This window comes from Meriones unguiculatus, chromosome 1 (genome assembly GCF_030254825.1).
Source record: "Meriones unguiculatus strain TT.TT164.6M chromosome 1, Bangor_MerUng_6.1, whole genome shotgun sequence".
Classification (NCBI taxonomy): domain Eukaryota; kingdom Metazoa; phylum Chordata; class Mammalia; order Rodentia; family Muridae; genus Meriones; species Meriones unguiculatus.
This window is the reverse complement of record NC_083349.1, coordinates 20,153,771-20,173,348: the sequence shown is the minus strand read 5'-3', so window position 1 is coordinate 20,173,348 and position 19,578 is coordinate 20,153,771. Positions and strand designations below refer to the sequence as shown.

The following is a 19,578-nucleotide window of genomic DNA, read 5'->3' as shown; positions in this document are numbered from 1 at the left end:
ATGATTATCAAAAATGCATTTGACAAAATTCTACACCAACTCATGATTGCACAAAACAAAACAAAAACAAAAAAACCCACAACCAATAATTCTGAACATTAAAAATTTAGGTAAGTGATCACAAGGCACAGGAGCAAAAACAAGTTACATGATTATTTCACTGGACACAAAATATCTGACAACATTCTTTACCAACTCATGATACAAAACAAACAACCTAAGGAGCATAAAATCTTAGGTAAATAATCACAAGAAGCAAAAAGTTACGTGATTATATCATTTTCACAAAAATGCATCTGACTAAAATTTTTACCAACTCATGATTACAAACACACAACACAATCAACAACTCTGGAACAGTAACATTTGAGGTAAGTGATCGCAAGAAGCAAAAAGGAGTTACATTATTGTGTCACTAGACACAAAAATCTGACATTATTCTTTACCAGTTCCTAATCAAAACCAAACAACAAAAACCTCTGCAACATTAAAATCTCAGGTAAATAATCACAAGAAGCCAAAAGAAGTTACATGACTATATCACTACACACCAAAAAAATGCATCTGACAAAATTCATTAATAACTCATGATTACAACCCACCCCCCAAACAAACAACCAACAACTCTGGAACAGAAATTCAGGTAAGTGATCAAAAGACACAAGTATCAAGAAGTTACATGATTATTTCACTAGACACAAAACTAACAACATTCTTTGTGAAGTCATGATACAAAATAATCTCTGGAACATTAAAAGCTGAAGTAAGTGATCACAGGAACAAAAAGAAGGTATATGATTAACTGGACACAAAAGTGTATTGACAATTTTTTTTTTTACTGCCTCATGATAAAAAAGAACCCTATAACTGTGAAACATTAAAACTCAAGGTAAGTGATCAAAGACACAAGCAAAGAAGAAGTTACATGATTATTCCACTGGACACAAAACATCTGACAATATTCTTAATCAACTCATACAAAACAAGCAAAACCTTAAGGAACATTAAAAACTCAGGTAAGTAATCACAAGAAACAAAAAAAGTTGCATGATTATATCACTGTACTCAAAAGTACATGGGACAAAATTCTTTATGAACCCATGATAAAAAAAACTCAGTAAGTAAACACTGTAAAGAAGTCATTATTTTTATAAATAATATTTACCAAAAATATACAGCAAATATGATTGACAAAAAAAAGGCAAGGATGGTTCCAACTCAGCTCTTTCAAAATCCTATAGAAAAATCCTAAATAACAAACCAAAATGAAGGGGATATATATTTTGTGAAAAAGAAGCTAAAATTTTGTTTTAGGTGGCATGTTTAATGTAGAAAATATGAAAGAACAAGAACACACACACATTCTGCAACTAATATGTGACCACAGCAAGGTTGCACAACAAAGTTAATACACAAAATTTACTTACCGTCCTATACTCCAAAAGTTACTCAGTGGAATTTGGAATAAAGTTCATTATTACATTGGCACCTCCAAATCAACATTTAGATAAAAATGTGTATAATATATTTCCAAGCAAAACTATAAATCTGATTAAATCAAGAAATATTTTCCACATGGGTGAAAAATTTCAAACAATACTAGAAGAGAATAGAAGAAAACTTCCTTAACATAATACAGATCTAAAAAAAAAATCTTATAGTGGTGAAGTGCTGAAACATTTTTCTTTGATATTAGGAACAAAATAACATGTCAACTTTTGCCACTTCTATTAACCATAATGCTAAATGGTCTAGCTGGATCAGATTAGACAAATACAACTACAATACATGCAAATTGGAAAGGAAGTAGTGAACTTGTGATCACATGTGGGAAAAAAGCAAGATTACTCACAAAATTGGACACAGTAAATTCAGAAATGTAGCAGTACAAAAGAATCACTATGTAAAACAAGTTTTATTTCTGTACATCAAGAAGAAGAAGGAGGGAGGGTGGAGTTGGGAAGGGAGAATCTACAGCTGGGATACAAAGTGTATAAACTGTAATAAAAAGGAAAAAGAGGCCACTAAAATTTATCTAAAGTATGATATCTAAATGATATTTAAAAGTATCATTGAGATAGTTTCCTTTATGCCCGTACCAGAGTATCCACAATTTTGGTGGCTTGAAATATTTCTTTATTTCTTCTTAGCTGATAAAGCTAACACTATCTTGTTTTGCCCCCACCACAGTAAGAACCACTGCATCCAGCCAGGCCTTGATTCTTGCACTTACTGATAGGTCTGAACTCATTGAAAACGACTGTAAATCAAATGGATGCATGTCTAGTTTATCAAAGAATACAGTCCAAGTATAATCAGAAATACTGAAAAACAGAGTGTGGAAGAGATCGTATTTGGTAGAATGCTTGTCTCTAAAGCATGAGGATCTGAGGTAGAGTCCCAGAACTCATGTGAAAATGAGATGTATATTGGTGCATGTTTGTAATCCCAGTGGTGGGTTGGTTTGAAGATAATCCAAGGAGTTCATTGGCTTGCCAGTCTGGCCTATTTGGTGAGCTAAGGTGAGACTGTATCTCAATGGAGATGGATGGCATTCCATTTTCTAATGGAAGTTGTCCTCTGACTTACAACACACACATGCACATATATGTATATCCTCATGCATAAAAGAACAAGGGCATCATCAAAGAAATACCAATAATATCCCAGTAATCAACTCAAAAACCGTACATAATAATTTCCTGACAATTTCTTGAGTTAAAAATCGTCAAGTGACTACAAGAGAAGAGTGAGAGTACAATCTGAAAAACAATACACAAGCAAAATGAGTTCCAATAAAGATATGGAAAGCAAAGCCAAATGGATTCTGGAGCTTACAACTACAATGAATAGAAAATTGTAAGACAAAGTCTGAAAACCAGATTGTTCAACTAAAACTGGAAACCTTGAACTTGAAAACAGGTTTTTTTCAAAACAAGAAAAAATGAAAATATATATCTCTTACAAGGTTTGTGGAATACACTCCTGATCATTGACATTCACATTTCGCTACTGTAGGGATTAAGCAGAAGTGACAGAGAAAGAATTTATGTAAGTAGATAAATTATTGAGAACCAGTCCAATCCAAGGCTGTCTACTGTCTTAGAGGCCATAATGAAAGGAGGAGAGTAATTTTTCTATTCCAAATATTCTTCTCTTTATCTTCTATTTTTTAATCTTCTAATACACTTGTCCCCTCTCTCAAGATCCTGTCACTGGAGAATGACCATGTAGTCTATTTCAACATCACTGCAAACTTATAGACTCAGGAGCAATATGACCATTTAGGTACATGACATCAAATCGCCCATATTCAGGTTCAACATAACAATGTAGACACCACACATTAGAAATGTTAAGATTAGAGAATTTTGAGAGCAAAATTCAGTGTATTTCTTGTCTAAACAAACAACTTTGTAGGAAAAGAGAATGGAAACATGTGAAATTCTTTGGTTAAGTATAGAGTTAAAACAAAACAAAACAACAACAACAAAAAACCAAACAGCCAAACAAAAGACAACCACAAACCTCACTTTAGATTTAGGGACATACAGACTGAGATTACAATAGAAATGGGGAATATGTTACACATGAAAAACAAAGGAGCCATTATGCAGAACAAAGGAGAAGTACCTTATATCTTGTCATTATGTGTCAAGTAGAATTACAAGTTGTGACTGGCAGTATCTCTTGTCATACAAGAAGCTCGCTAACGTAACAGTTAAACAAGTTCACTGGCTTTAAATTAGAACTGAATTTACCAAAAGTTTGAAAATGTATGGCAACTGAAATAGCTCATCCAAAGCATTTGCCTCAAAAAATCTAACAACCTTTGTTCAATCTTAAAAAAAAAAACAAAAACAAAAAAAGAGGATCAAGTCCCAAAATTTGTTAAATGACCTACATGTATGTGCTGTGATATGCAGCTACTCAAAATTTACATAAACATACAATAATAAGTTTTAAATTGTTAATAAGTAACTGAAAAAAATCTTGATATGCTTGCTGTTTAATTTTCATCGTAACATTCATATTAATCAAGATATAGAAATAGTGTCATAATGTATAAATGGATAAAATATAACAAACATACAGAAAATGTTAAATCTTAAAAAGGAAGTCTAATTTGTGACAGTGGATGAACTCAGGTTAAGCTATGTGAATAAGAGAGACCAAGATACTTAATGATTTCAGTATATGTATTATATAAAAATGTTATACTATAATATCTGCGTATAAGATTGGTTACTAATTTATCCTTAAGGCTTATGGTAAATACTTGTTGAAGGGATTCAACTTATAAAATGGACAAGTACGTTCAGCATGTTGAGCCTAGTTTTCAATAATTTATATTTATAGCCTGACTACTTATAATATATACCAATGTAAAAACTATGTGAATTAACTGATATAGTAGTTTCATTGTATTAATATATTTATAATCATAACAAATTCCACAGTGTGAAGATATATTGTGAATTATATCTCAATACATTTATTTTAAAAAACCTTTCAAAGGATCAAGAAGTGAAAACATTTCAGCAATTAAATCAACTAAGACAGAAAAAGGCTTATGCCATTTAAACTACAAACTATTGCTAAAGACAAATGAAAACAGTCACCAAAGATTTGAAGGCAGTATATAAGTATTACACAAAGCAGTCTACACACTCAATGCAACTATAATAAGCATCCTGATATTTAAAAAAATAGAAAATCCATCCTAACATTCACAATCTTTAGATGATCTCATAGAACCTTTAGAAGATCACACAGTCTTGAAGTGAAGCACAGTGCTGAGGGATTCGACATCCTGATTGGAAAGGTTTTTATAAGTCAAAAATTCACAGTACTATTATAAAGATAGTCATATACACCAATGGAATATATTAGAAGAGAGAACACAGAAATAGTCCTTGGTATATATGAATTTTGACAGTATTGTCTAGACCAATTAACACGAATATAACCATCTTGACAATCTAATGTAGTATGGCTCCTGTGGAATCTTTTAATGTCTTTACAAATAATAAAAGTTTCTATATGATTCGCCAATCCCAGTTCTGAGCATAGAACTGAAAGTAATACAGGGCCTCAAATATTCACTGGGACACAGATATTCCTATCAGTATTGTATTTTTAAAATATGAAAACACATAAACATCTTTGAATAGCTAAGTAAAATAGGAATGAACATACAAAGTTGAATATTATTTACTCTTAAGAAATTCTGGAAGAAATCCAACACAATGGAAAGAAAGTTCCCAGTAGTCATGTTCTCCATTAAGAAACAATAAAACAAGTTTTAGAAAAAGTTTATATATATTGAGATAACTGTGGAAGGACATTGACAACCTGCAAACAATACTGGAACTTTGTATTAATCAGAGATCTAGGACTACAAACAAACAAACAAAAAGCAAAATACCCTAGCATCTGTTATCCTGATTCCACAGCTCAAAAAAGGGAAGAGATTTATTTATTTATTTTTTGGAATAAGTGAAAAAGAGTCTCAGGATCATTTTTGGTGCTTGATGTCTTAGGTACTGCAAAGTTTCCCAGTCTTCATAAAACTTGAAGCCCATTTAGACAAGTAACATGAAATCTGCACAAATTTTCTTGCTCAGAAAATACTGTCTGTGATGCAGAATCTAAGATCCATCCTGAGAAATAAGGTACATTTCAAACTTGTTTATCTTATGGGTAAGAAATTTTGTAGTCCTATGACTCTGAAGGCATTTTACTGCAATGAAACCAGGAAAGGGGAAAAATAAGGGAAAGAAAATAATTTCTAAAATAGTTAAAGGCAAATAGGAAAATAAATGACATAAAAATCCATTTATAAAATAGCAGATATTTTCCCTAATCTTAGACAACATTTATGCATCTTTATGTTGTATAACCAGAAAAGGGGTTCATCAAGACATATCAAAATCAGAATATCAAAAAAGTCTAAAATCTTTAAAAAAAAGTGACAAGTCACATTTAAAATTTTGTGGACTACAGCAGATTTCAAAGATGAAATTCTACAGGCCAGGAGGTGATGAAATGAAATATGTCAAGTTTAGGAACAGCAAATTTCAACCAGTAAGTTCAAGAGTACCCTTAGAAATGAAGGAGAAACAATGTCCTTCTAAGACAAGCAAAAACTGAGGGAATTCCTAAGCAGTAGACTAGCAAGCATTATAAAAGATGTTTAAAACAGTTGCATCCTGAAGAGTAAAATACTTTCATAAAAGCACAAAATACTAAAGAAGAGTAGACACAAAAGAAACAGGAAAGAAAGCATTAATCCATTCAACTTTCAAACCACAAAGATAAATGAGAAGAAAAATATTCAACTAAAAGACAACACAAGTTATAATCCCCATTTGTCCGTAATAACCTTGAATATAAAATAGTTCAAATTCTCTAGTGAAAAGGCCAGTTAAAAATATTTTTAAAAAATCCAACAACAAACTGGTCATGGCGGCACACACCTTTAAACAGTAGTACTCAGGATCCAGAAGTAGGAGGATCTCTGAACTTGAAGCCAGTCTGGTCTACATAACCTCCAGAATAGCCAGGACTACATGAAGAGATCTTGTCTAAAACAAACACGATATCTAAAAAAAATATATATGTGAAATGGTATTCTAGACTAATGGAACTATAAAACAAGCAGATGCAACTCTATTTGGTAAAATAGACTTCTTGACAACTGAAGAGACAACAGGAGTCTCTTTACAATGATCAAGGTAATTATTTTAAGTCTATATTTACTTAGTATTGGAGCATCTAGTTTATAAAAACAGACAGCATCAGACAAAAGCAATTGGTCTCCAATGCGAACATAGTGAGAAATGTCAGCATCTCACTTTGTCAGTAGGTCACCCAGATCCTCCTATTCAAAGAAGAAAAGTCAGTGAAATCACAGAGCTAAAGTATATTATTGGTTTTTTAAAAACAGAATTTTCCATCCAACAGCTGCAGAAGATGCATTCTTTTCACCAGTGTGTGGAACTGTGTCTTGAACACTATGTATTTGGCACCAAACAAGACTTTGTTTGAGAATATAGTGGGTTAGTGGTAGAGACTGAGGATGATTTCAATACTATGTACATAAAAGCAAACAAACATTTTTAAAAATCCGAACAAAAACATTGAAAATTTTTTTTAATCTTTTCTGTCTGTAAATGAATGAAACCAGACCCAATAACAAGGAGTTATACAGGTTTATGCAAATTCAGAGACTAAATGACATATTTTAAATAAACAAAAGAAATTAAACAAATCATTTTTTTTCTTGAAAGAAATCAGAAAAGCAACATGCTAAAACTTATCCACCAAAAAATAGCAATAAGAAAGAAGTGTTAGTACCTACAAAAAATGTTTCAACTAATCTAATGTATCTCAAGGATGTAGACAACAACAAATCATACCCCTAGTTAGAAGAAAGAAATCAGAGTAGAGACAGATAAACATGAAAGTAGGAACTCTGTTTTTGAAAAGAAAAAAAATCTGCAAACCTTTATCTAGACCAACCAAGAAAAAAAGAATTCGAAATAAAATCAGGTAAAGGAAACAACACAGCTGATATTAGATAAATATAAAAAAATAATTCACATTATGAAAAACTATATGCTAACATTGTAAAATAGAAAGAGAATAGACATTGATGGACATATATGCCCTTGTCAGTTTGGGACATGAGCACTTATATAAAATCTATGTATACATAATAAGTATTGAGACTCAATCAATACTAAAGTTTGCCAAAAACAAAATTCCAGGAGTGGATGGATTCTGTTTTAAATTTTACCAAGCTCTTAAAAGAACCACTTCCAATTCTTCTAAAACAAATACAGTGAACTAAAAGGAAAGAACTCCTTTAAAACCGATTCTGTAATGTAAATATTCTATTTTTAAAGCCAGGTAATAACAACAAAAACCCTACTCCACTATCCTTGATGAATTGAGTCTCATCAAAATACACACAAATGTAATTCAACACCACATCAAAAAGATCATTCATCATAATCAAGTCATTTTCCTCATGGGGATTCAAGGGTAGCTCAATATATACAAATTAGTAAATATAATATATCAGAAGCCATATGTTCATCTCAACAGTTAGTTTTAAAGTCTATGATGAAATTGAATATACATGATTTAAAAAGCGCAGAATAAGCTTATGATTTTACTTTAATACAACAATGGCTGTATATGGCAAACATATTCTAATATACCAATTGAGAAAAAGCTGAAAGCCCATCTAAGATCAGAAACAAGATGAGGATGTACATAACCAATGTTCTTTATTGGTATCATACTAGGAGTTTCAACTACATTAATCAAGTAAAAGGAAAGAAAATGTATAAAAATAGGAAGGTAGAAAGTTTTGTTGTCCCTCTTTACAAATTATATGATTCTGTATATAGAAAACCTTAAATTTTACATTGAATATAGTTAGAACTGATAAATCCAGAATAGTACAATTCAAAAAGCATCCTACAAATTCAGCTGCACTTCTACTGTATAAGGAGGTTGCTAAAAAGTCATAAAAGCTATCTCATAATCATTTTTAAAAATTTCCAAGGAATAAATTAACAAGGTAAATAAAAGTACTCTGTAGTGGAAATGATGAAATAGTGATAAAAGAAAATGAAGACAGGCCAATGAAATGACTCAGTTGGTATGAAGTCTGATGACCTGAGCTTGATTCCTGGAACTAAAATGATCAAAGGAGAGAACTGACTCCCACAAAGTCAGTTCAATGTCTTTTGAGATCTACACACTCTAAGTAAATAAATAAATAAATAAACTGAATGAATAAATAAACAAATAAATACATAATTTTGAGGTTTTTCATTGAAGACACAAAAATATCTTTAGAGAGTTAACACTCATAATATCCAAGGTATAATTTTAGTATAATCTTCCCAAGTGCAAATGATATTCTCCCCAGAATTACAAAAAGCAGTTGGAGCTGGGGCATGGAGGAGTTCACCTTTAATCCTATCACTTGGAAGGCAGAGGCAGGCCAGCTTTTTATACATAGTGAGTTTCAGTAAAGACACAGCTACACAGAGAAATGTCTTTAAAAAAAAGAAAAACAGTTCTAAAATATGTAAGGGAGCAACCCTCCCTCCCCCAAATCCCCCAGTAAAACAAAATAACATTAGAGGCATCACCTGACTGCAAGATATAGTCCAGATTTGTGGGAACCAGAACAACATGGTTGTAAACTTTCAGACACAGACCAATGGAAAAGTGTACCCACGTCAGGAAAAACGTGTACACATCAACAGCAAACTAATTCTTGATAAAGGTGTCAAAAGTGTACATTATAGAACAGATAGCTCCTTTAACAGACCTCTTTGAAAGAATGGATACTCACATTCAGAGCACTGAAATTTTTTTCTGATTCATCTTGTATAAAAATCAACTCAAAATGGATCAGTGACCTAAATATAAAACATGAAAATCTGAATCCACTAGAAGAAAACATGAAGAAAAACTGCAAGATCTTAGGCATGGACAATGATTTTCCAGAAAAGGGTCCCAAAGTCAAGGAAGCAAATAAAAACTTACATTAATTAAGAAATTTACATTAAATAAAAAAGTTTCTGCACAGTATAGACAACAATTACCAGAATAGAGACAACTTACTGAATGGGGGAAAGTGGGGTATGGTGTCACAGGCCTGCAGTCTTAGTACTTGTGAGGGTCAAGGAATGGAACTGAGAGTTTAAAGCCTAGTCTAGAGAATTACATTGTAGCCTGGAATACATAAAAAAGACCTCAACTAAAAAACATGAGAGCCTTCTTGAGCCTGACTTCCGGGCCAGAGCAGTTATTTTGTTTAAGCTTGAAGGTTCATCTCTGCACCATTTTCCAGGCACCATGGAGACCGTTCAGTTAACTCACACCCCCTGTGCTGCCCCTTAAATTTTCTTGTTTCTCTCTTCCCAGTGTTTCCTAACAGATACTTGGACCCCTTCCAAGAAGCTTATCAATGTCTACACTGTATTCCTGTGGGTGAATAGCAGTACCAACCCCTAATCCTGGATATCTAAAGCCTGATATTGCCCAGAACCCTCTGTTCAATCACAGCATTCACAGGATGTCGATCTCCTTACCAGTCTTCTCATCTCCTTTTCTATCATCTTGATTCAGACTAAGAGCTTCTTTCCATATCATTGTTCTTTTATTTTCAGTTCATTACCAGTTGCTTTGCATGAATCCAGCAATGATTGCATCTAGCTCCTACTTAGCTCCTACTTAGCATACAAGTATTTTGTGACACCATTCTAGTCATACTGCTTACCACTTTTGTACCAGATAGGTGGATACCCCCTCTGCTAAACTCCAATATTATGTCTTGAATATAACAGGTTTCAAAATATAGGGTAAGTGTTGTCCTCTAGGAAGCCCTCTCCTCATATAGTATAATGTAGAGGATTCGTCTCACTTCCTTTAGTATTATTAATGTTTATGGACCTTAAAATAAAATTTAAGAAAACATTTGCCAGTTGAAAGAGGGTTGATACCCAGACTACATAAGAATTAAAAAACTTAAAATATAACCTAAGTTAAAATTGACAAATTATAAAAAGAACACTTATCAAAAGAAAAATACTAGCAGTGAAAACTAATGTAAAAATGACCAATAGTACTAACCATGAAGAAAATGTAAATCAACACTATAAAATACCATCCAATACAAGTTGGAATGACTTTCCTTAAACAATGAAATAAAACTTACAAGTATCTTGTGCAAGTAATTCAAGAAATTAAGACTGAGAGAGAAGGATCATGAGTTCAAAGTCAGCTAAAGTATAATGTTGAGACCTTGTCTCATAAAAGGGTAGAAATATTAAAAATAAAATATGCAGGAATAAAACAAAGTAAAAATGAAAATTATCAAATGCCTGTAAAATGTGGAGCAAGGGAATTCTTAAACATCAGTAGAGATGTAAATGTGTACAGCCATTATGGAGAACAATAAAGAATTCCACCATCCAAAAACAACTAAAAGAGGAACTGATGTCTGTCTAGTTATATAATAAGTTACATATAAAATTCTGAATACCAGAGAAACCCCTGCACAACAAGATTCATTACACAATTTCCAATAACAGACATGGACCCCGCCTTGGTGCCCAACAAAAGATGACTGGATAAAGGCATATGTACACAATATAGAATTAGGCGCAGGAAGAATAAAATTTTTCTATTCTAGCAAATAAATGGAAATAAGCTAGATACAGTGAGAAAAGTATCACTTTTTCCTTATATTCTTAGGGTATAAAATGTATATATGAATATAAAATAGTGATTATTAGAGATTAGGTAGGGCATAGTGATGGAGAAGATAGGTTCAATTAGGTCTAATGTGAAAATATCATATAGAACCTTTTTACTCTGTATGATAAAGACATCTTCCTTAAAACTTTTAAATAAAAAAGAAACTCATAAACATGCTAAAATGTAGTTGAAACTGGAGGATGTGTACAATGAATATGTGACAAATGCAAACATATTCTATGTATATTATTTAGTTTTAAAATTACAAAAATGAAAGAATGCAGGTTTCTTGAAAGAGGGAGAGAATAGAAAGCTATTTTGCCGAAAAGAATTTCCGATCTCTAAATAAGAGTTTTGGGAAATAGTGACTCAACTTAGCAATTGCACATTTACTAATGAAATGCATACTTACAAAACGCAACTTTTATGTAAAATGTATCTTACTTCAAGAAAAATAATTGAAATTTAAAGCCAAACAAAAGTCTAGAAGATGTAGATGTTGTAGTTTGTTGATAACAACTTCTGGTTAGGTGAGGAAGTTGTAGGTAGAACTTCAAAGGCCTATTCCATGAAAGAATAGATAAACTAAGCTTAAAAATTAGTACTCTGCAAAATATACTAACAAGGAAATGAATAGCCACATAACAGGATGGGAAAAATTTTACTAAAAATTTACAAAAGTCTTTCCAAAATATGCAAAGAATTTTTAAAAACTTATCAATGAGAAAACAATTTGATAAAGAAAAAACTGACCAGCCATCTCATTATTATAATAGCAAAACAAACTCATGGAATTATACTTGACATCTCATATCATTAGGAAAATGAGGATAAAACCAAAACTGAGATGCTCTAACATTCCTATTAGAATGTCTTGAATTTGGAATAAGGGCAGCACCAAATATTCTATAGAAGTGGAGCTGAAATTCTCATTCTCTTCCTGATGGGAAGTTAAAACTAAATAGCCATTTTGGAATATAATTTAGTGGCCTTTTATGAAACAAAATATACTTTGGCTTTCCATTCCAACAGTCAAATATTTGGTATTTTCCCAAAGGAAATGAAAATATATGTTCACATAGAAACATAAACATATATAATAGAGAAGCTAGCTAAAGAAGCCTGGAGAATCATCCTAAAGGAATGTAAACCTGATCCAAAGGAAGAGTGGAAGGTGTAAACTGTGCAGTCAGAGGGAAGCATCACAAACTTGGAGCTCTTTACTCCACTTACAAGTCACACCTCAGGAATAGACATGTTACAGTATTTCAGTTCTGTTCACCAGCAAAAAAAAAAAAAAAAAAAGTCTCCAAGTATGGGCTGGTATGCAGAATATACAAGAAGTTTCTGGAATAGTGCACCATTTAGAGCTGGAGTACAAAGGGAGCCAGCCTGTGGCTGCCATGAAGAAATAGTAGTAGCCTCCTCAAAGACATAAAGCATGTCTAATGCACACTTTCTTCCATAACAACTAAAAAAATGCAGCGTTCAAATTCATACACATATGTATATGAATACAGGCATGTGTGTAGTTAAATAAAACACTGGAAAATACGTTAAGTATTTAGCTTTAGGTTCACCTTAATTGTATGTTGTTTCATAAAAATGGAAAAGTGCCACAAGAATGGATGTATCTCTCTCTTTAATAATAAAGCTATTAAATCCATCCAAAAAAAGAGTTGGAAGCAACCAAGATGTCTTGTGTATATAAAGTAAAAAACAAAACAAAACCTGGTACATAAAAATAATGAAATGTTACCACTAAAAAGAAATAATCTATCAAGTCATGAAAAAACAAAGTAAATTTAAATGCTTGTTGCTTTGTGAAATGAAGGCAATCTAAATGGGTTATCTGCTTTAAAATTCCAAATATATGTCATTCTGGTAAAGGCAAAACTATGATAAAATGTTTAGTGGATACCAGGAAATGAAGGGAGTAAAAGATAAAGTAGAAATTTTATTGCAGTGAAAATATATTTATATACTAAATTGTATATGCGCATTATTCATGTGTACAGAAAAAGTCGAACTCTAATGTCAACCATAGCCTTTGGGTGATAATCAAGTGTAAATGTATTCTCATTCATTATAACAATTATTCTGTTTGATAACATGTAAAGCTGCACATATATGGGGGCAGGTGATATGCTACAAGTCTCTTTATCTTCCTCAATTTTGGTGTGAACCTAAAACTTCTCAAAAAGTATACTCTTCAGCACACAGATATTTTGATATAGTATTATAATGGCACATTACTATTAAGGTGCATTAAAAATACTCAATATGGAAATGAGGGAAGGATAAAAATGTATGTAAAATGATAAAAAGCTTTCAAAATTGTAGTTCTTTCCTGTCAATAATTAACTGTAAACTAAACTCAGGAAAAAACTAAAGGTAACACAATGAGTTTTAAAAATACATTTTATTTGTGCACAAAAAACTTTTGGTCAAAAGACAAATATATAAAAATGGCATTACATAAAAATAATAACCAAAGAAAGACGGACAGTTTACACTGATGAAAAGCAGTCTTTAAGTAATAATATTGCAGTAAAGGTCTTACATAATGAAAAAAATGTTATTTAAGGATCTCTCTCACACACACACACACACACACCATAAATAGTAGAAAACAATATACAAAAATACTGACAAATTACATTATATGAAAAAATGGAGTTCTACAATATATTTGGGACCTTCAATAACCCACTTTGGTATTAACAAATGCCTTACATATGTTTAAAAAATGATACCAAATAAGTATTGACTAAAACAAATACCTCAAAAAGCTGTGAAAAGAAAAATTAAATTAACAGAAGGAAGGAACTCAAGATCAGAAGAAACATTAGAAAGAGAAAAGTCAATTAAACTAAAGTTATGTATGATTAAAAGAAAAAGGATAAACTCTTGGACCACTCAGGAAAAAAAGAATACTCAACATCAGAAATTAAAGTGAGGTCATTGAAAATGGAAAGGCATGTAAAGTAGTATTTTGAGTATTATAATAAAATAGATGATGTAAAGGAAAAGGTACTTCCTAGGAAAATCCAATGAACCAGAAATGAATCAGGGAGGAATAACTCAAAAAGACAAATAACCACAATATCAAAATCATTACTAAACACTGGGAAATATTCTAATAAAATTATCTTAAAGAAAAACATAAAAATGAATATTTTCTAATAAATTTTATGAGGCCAGTATCACTATGATAGATAATTTGGAGGCACACACACAAAAAATATTCCACAAGCTAATACTGCTATTAAAGATTGAGGTTCTAATATTTTAAAAAATAATAGCAAACTAAATTCAATACTATATCAAGATTACACATCAGAACAATGGTAAATACACACACACACACACACACATATATATTGCCAATGTAAAATAGCATATAATAGATTAAAACATCTGACAAGAATCTTTTCAACTGATGAGGAAAAAGAATTATATAAAATCATTTTTTACATTCACCTACCAGTTTATGTATTGAAAGTTCCTCAAATGGCAAAAGCTATTTATGAAAACCCCTGATTTAAAAAAAAAAGTAGAACATAGACTTTTTCTTCTAAGATAGAGTAAAAGGCACAGATGCCTGTTCTTCGCACTTATATTCAAAGTAATATAGAATATACAGAATGACTCAATAAAAAAGAAATAAAAGGTATCCTGGAACAAGGAAGTAATTTTTGCCAATGAATTAATCCTGTGTGTGAAAAACATTGAAGAGTACAGAAATGTTAGAATTAATAAATGAATACATCAAAGAGGCAGTATATAAGAACTAACTACATTTCTTCAGATAATTTAGAATAATCTCTAATTTGTATTAGCACCAAAAATACACTTAGCAGTAAATTTGAGCCAGGCCAGGGGGCACACACCTTTAATCCCAGAACTCAGGAGGCAGTGACAAGCAGATTTTTATACAATTAGTGCAAATCTGGGTTACATAGCAAGTTCAGTCCATCCTGGGCTAGCTACATAGACAGACTGTGAATTTCGTGTAAAGTTATAAAAAATCCAAATAGGCAAAAAAATATGAAAAAGAATATCAGCATGCTATTGGTATAAAAATAGAAATACTGATGAGTGGAACAGAAAAGAGAACCCAGGAATAAATCCAAATACATGAATTCAACTAGATTTTGACAAAAGTATCAAGAAGAGACAATGGGTAATGGATTATATCTTCAATAAATGGTACTGGGAAAATCATCATCAACTCAAAATGACTAAAACATAAACTAAAAACCCAGATGTGGTGGCTCTTCATTACAATTTCAGCACTCATCGAAGGGAAAGGTAGGAGAATCAGTCATTTTTGGCCACATAAAAAGTTTGAGGCTATGTGAGACTCTGTCTCAAAAATAAACCAATAAATACATAAATAAGTAAACTCAAAATAGATAAGAGAACTAAATCTAAGGCCACAAACTCCTAGAATATGTGGGGAAAGCATCTTGGCACTGATATTTTGGATTTTTAACACAATAGATAGTACTATTTAAGTGAACTAAACAACAAAATCTTAAAAGCTTCACAATAAAGGAAAAAATGAACAAAATTAAAAAGCAATATATGAGTTAGAAGAAAACACACACACACACACACACACACACACTAAAGATAAAAGCACTTTTTGTAAGCCTGCTGTCTTAGTTAGGGCTTCTATTACTGTGAAGAGACACCATGATGACAGCAACTCTTTGAAAGAAAAATATTTAATTGGGGCTGGCTTCCAGTTCATAGGTATAGTCCATTATGGCAGTAAGCATGCAGGCAGACATGATGCTAGGAAAGGAGCTAAGAGTTCTATATTTAGATCAGCAGGCAAAAGGGGAAAAATGACACTGGGCCTGGCTTGAGCTTCTGAAACCTCAAAGATCACTCACCCCCATTAACACACTTTCTCCCACAAGGCCACATCTCCTAATTGTGTCACTCCCTGTGAGCTTATGGGGCCCGTTTTCATTCAAACCACCATACCTGGTGACCTGAGTTAAGTTCTGCAAGTCTACAGTGTACATAGTCAACTCCTGAAAGTTATCCTCTGACTTCCATACATATGCCATGGTACACACTTGCTTGCAGACAGCATATGTGTTCACACACACACAATAAAAGAATGTACAAAATGCTACACCTCCACTGTGTTGATGGGATATGTTTTGGTATAGCCATTATAGAATGCAAAATGGATTTTCCTACATAACCTTAAAAAGAGAGCTACTGAATGACCCAGAAATTTCTCTTTTGATTATATCCCAAAAGAAATTAATCACCTAAAGATATTTGCACTCTCATATTAATTGTAGCCACGGTATAGACACAATATAAGTGTCCATTGGTAATGAACAGGTCAAACTTTGGCATACAACAGAATATTATTTAGCATGCAATATGAAGGTGATCTTGCCATTTTCCACAAAATAGAATGGACTTTGGTGATCTTGTGTTAACAGAAATAAGCCACTCAAAAATGAAAACTCACATATCATCATTTTTATGTAGAATTTTAAAAATGGAAACTGGATTTAAGTATATATGTGTATACAATAAAGCAGTGGTTAAGAAGAATGAGGTTTTAGGTGTAGGTAAAAGGATACAAAGTAGCAGATCAGAGAAAAAGAAAGTCTAAAGATCATAGTTGGTTTTTTGAGGTTTTAGATATTTTTAACAGCAATTTAAAAGTTTAATAGGGAAAGCAAATCAATGTTCATAAGGTTGCTAAATACCAGTGTAAACACGACTGTGCATAGTCTAAATATATACAATAATAACAACAAAACCCCAAAAATCTTACATGTGAGTCATGCAGTGCCACAAAAAAGTTTGAGGCAAAGCAAACTTGTTTAATGAACAAGTTTGTTCATTAAATTAATATTGTTGTAAGAAATAAAAGTCACTTATTCTTGGTTATTGTTGCCTAGAAGAGACTAGCAGTTCAATTCAGAATCTTCAGTTAACTGGAATAAGAAACAAAATACAAAACAAATAAATGCCTTTTACTGATAAAAGATAACAGCAGATAAAAGTGTTTGATGACCACTAACCAAGAAACAATTTCCAATCGACATCCACTGGCAAAGGGAAAATCAGTTTTTTTCCCCAGTAGAGTATCACTAAGTTTATCAACCACACATAGAACGCACACACACATACACACAAAACATACATACAACACACACATATATACACAGAAACCACACATACACAAATACATACTCACTAACAAAACAAAACAAAAAAAACCCAAAACCGTGTAGAGTTTCTGTATATTTGTTTTCACCAACTACTTCTAGACCTGCCCTAAAGTTTGGTTGATAAACTCAGTGAGACTAGATCTTACTATGTAGTTCCAGCAAGCTTTTAATTAGCTTCAAACTCATTATTTTTCTGTTCCCACCTCTCAAATGCTGGAATTACAGATGTGTGCCAACATACCTAGCTTGTTCTCAAAATTTGTACTAAATGAGCAATATATTCCCTTCTATTTTATAACATACCTTAAATATACATAGAAAATTATTTTATAAGAAAAAATAATGTATACAACAACCAGAAAGACTGATGATACAGAAAGCGTAAATAATACTGTAGCTGACTACATCTATAGAATATGTAGACTTGAAAAACAGAAGGTACAATCTTCACAAATATGCATAAAATGTCCTCTACGGCAGATAATGTTTTTTACTAATTTAATTTATTTTTTATTAATTACAATTTATTCACTTGTATCAGCCCCCTCCCTTGTCCCCTCCCAATCCCACCTGTCCTCCCTCTTCTCCTCCCATGCTCCTCACCCAGTCCACTGATAGGGGCAGTCTTCCTCCCCTTCCACCTGACCCTAGCCTATATGTTATAAATGTATTCATAAGATAGAAAGAGAAGAAAAATTCTTTTAACCACAATTGCATGAAACCAGGATATGTTAAAACAGTAACAGATCTGGAAATAAAACAACACACACTTTAGACACTGAGCCAAAGAAGTTGCAAGAAAAAATTTAAAATGCATTATAAACTAAATTTAAGACATACTACAGCAAAAATTATGAAAGATAATGAAATAATTTCCCAGGAAAAAATAGTTATAACTACATTAAGAAAAAAAAATCAGTGATCCAATTTTTCACTTCAGAGAGCTACATAAAAGAACAAGCTAAACCCAGAGTTAGCAGAAAAATGAAACAATACTCATAAAAGTGAAATACACTCTTAAAACATAAGTCAACTAAACACAAGTTGGGTTACTTTTGGAAAGTTATCAATAACTAGAAACCTTTAGCTAGACTAATTAAAAAAAACAGGAGTTGAAAGTATTAGTGTTATTAGAGAAGGTAATAACATTACTACTTATTTTACAGAATAAAAAGAATTACAAAATCAGGATGCCAACAAGTGAAATAATGTATAGAAAACAGATAAATACAAATAGCGAATAGTGGTGGCACAAGCCAAAGCAGAAGCAGGTGGATCTCTGTGAGTTCAAGGCCACCATGTTCTACAGAGAAAGTTTCAAGGTGGCCTAAGCTATGAAGAGAAACCCTCTCTTGAGAAAAATAAAAATAGCAAATATAAGTTATCAACATTGACTTGCAAAGATAAAGCAGTTATGGACATACATGCAAAAAGTAAAAGCATTGAAACCATAAAACCTTGTGAAGAAAATACTAAGCAACACTGGAGAGGTTGCTCAGTAGTTAAGGAACACTAGCTGCTCTTACGGAGGATTCAGGTTGATTTCTCAGCACCCATGTGGCAGCTCATAACCATCTGATATGGTGTACAGATATACATACAGGCAAAACTCCCATACTCATAAAAATGTTTAAGAATCAATCTTAAAAAACAAGATTTTTCTCTCAAAAGAGAAATTACTTAGTACTATAGGGCTTCTTTGAATTATGCCAAAATGTTAAAGACCAATTCTTATAAAGAAACAAAAAACAGAAGAGGTAGCCTTTTATAATATATTCTATGAGTTACTCTGACTCTAAAGTAAGTAAAATATACCACAAGAAAGGAACACTACATAAGAGTATAATGTATAGATGCAAATGTTCTTGACCATGTACCACTAAACCAAATGCAATAGCATATAAAAATATTATTCACCATGACCAAAGAGGATTTATATCAGGAACATAGAAGTAGTAATTAGAAGAATATAGACCAGTATATTACAAATGGTCCTAAAATTCAGAGGGGTTACATTCTGACAAAACCATCAAAAGCTGAAAATATAATCTGAAAATGTATTTATCATACCTAC

The 19,578-nt window shown here is 32.1% G+C and overlaps 1 protein-coding gene across 4 annotated transcripts in view; it reads right to left on the bottom strand.

The window, feature by feature from the left end:
* Kcnq1 (potassium voltage-gated channel subfamily Q member 1) overlaps window positions 1-19,578 on the bottom strand; it is a 332,782-nt gene that overhangs the window by 189,853 nt on the left and 123,351 nt on the right. The gene's annotated exons all lie outside the window — the stretch shown is intronic.